The sequence below is a fragment of the Gossypium raimondii genome, chromosome 3 (assembly GCF_025698545.1).
Source record: "Gossypium raimondii isolate GPD5lz chromosome 3, ASM2569854v1, whole genome shotgun sequence".
NCBI classification, from domain to species: domain Eukaryota; kingdom Viridiplantae; phylum Streptophyta; class Magnoliopsida; order Malvales; family Malvaceae; genus Gossypium; species Gossypium raimondii.
Genome location: NC_068567.1, coordinates 55780171 through 55782214, shown reverse-complemented (window position 1 = coordinate 55782214; position 2044 = coordinate 55780171).

Here is a 2044-nt window from a genome sequence, read left to right as displayed (position 1 = left end):
TTTTATAAAAGATGTTTGGATAAATTGAGGCGAATGCTAAAGACCTCCTTGTCTCAGAGTAATAAAATGTCACACCCAATACATTAGGGCACGACGTTTTTAGTCCTCGAGAATAAGCTTGTCTTTTGATTTTCAAAACTCGTATGGTGAAGTTTAAGAAGGAAATTCAATTGCTTTAAGTCAGATGAAAAAATTGAAGCCCAATACGTTAGGGCACAATTTTTCAAAATTCCGAGCATTGAATATAACCCTTGTTATCATTTTAAAATCATCATTTCAAGAAAACGACATGTCACATCCAATACATTAGGACACGATGTATCGAATTCCTGAAAATGAGTTTTTGGTTTATGTGTTTTGATTCAAGAAGATTTTCGATTATTTAGATTCAACGAGAAAAATTGGAACCCAATATGTTAGGGCTCTATTCTCTCGAGGATTCCAAATTTCGAGTATTGCGTTATTTTGAAAGTTTTTGGATAGATTGGTTTTGATACTTAAATGATATTAAACGTAATTCTTTTAAGGCGAATAAAGCGCGATGGAATGACAATGTGAAGTGATAATTCGTAGGCCGAAGTATACACTAATGAACACAAATAATCAATTGATACAAACAAACAATACCGTATGCTTAAGAGCAATCGTTGCATGTAAATATTAACACTTAAAGGCTAATGAATTAAAAATCCATAATATACATTGAAATAAATACCATATATCAAAATATTTTAATAAAACATCCATACATATAAATTGCTACAAAAATATATTTCAAAATTATTGATAGATTATACGCAATAAGTTATAAGAAAATAATATTGTATCCTAAGAATGCATAATTCAATTAAATATTCACATATCATAATAAAATAAAAGTTTAGCAAAAATACGAAAATTTTAAAACATATGCATAATAATGAGTCAAAATGATAACACCATGAATTTATAAATAATAACTAAAACATAAATAAAACATTAACATACAATAATAATATACGACTTAAAATCATGAGAGGTAATGATAAAAAAAATAAAGGTATAAACAACATGAAATAATAGGAATAACAATAATAGCAATAATAATAATGATAAAAAAACCTTAAAAATGATAATAAAGATAAAGAAATAACTAATTTTAAGGATAAAATAATAGAAGGACTGATTCGCAATCAAGACTAAAATTTAAGAGCCAATTCGAAAATAAAACAAGGGTGCGAACCCCACTGAACACGCGGATAACCAAGAGGGGTCATAAGGGAAAATAATCCATCCCCCAAAACGCAGCGCAGTGACGCGGGCTGAATTGAGACAATATCAAAATATCCAGCAGAATCTAAAAGAATTAAAAAACTCGATTTTGATGGAATATAAAACGCGAGGGACCAAGTGCATAAATATACCTTTCACCGCAAAAACACGCGGATCCCTAAGGTATTAGGTCGGGTCGGCGGTTATAACTCAATACAGTGTCGTTTTTGAAGCCATTGAAACGGCATCAAACGACGTTGTTCCTTGTCAGTCTATAGACTAAAAACCCTAATCAATTTGCAGCTGTTTCAATTCAAAATCAAACCTAAGAAAAAAACTTACCTATTCTCTCTATGCGCCGTTCTGCTATATCATATAATAGAGGTTTTCCGAATCCCATGCACGACTCCGATTGCGACGGAGCGAGCATGTAATAGCCCGATTTTAGGCTTAGTCGGAACAGTGGTTTCGGGACCACAAATCCGACGAAAAAAAGAAATGTAATGGCTTGAATTTTCAGAGGTGTCGGAACGGTGATTCGAGATCACTAAATTCGACAAATGGGTAGAAAATATTATTAATTTAGTAAGTATAAGTTAAATATGAAGTTAGGAAAATTTTTGAAATAGTGAATAGTGCACTAGAAATAAATATTAAAATAATTAGAATCGAAATGAGGTATCAAGACCTCGGGGATTTTAAACTGAGCCATAAATATTTTTATAAATATTTATGGAGTGTTAAAAGTTAGTATTAAAGTTTCGTTAAGAAATTTTAAAGTTCCGATAATTAA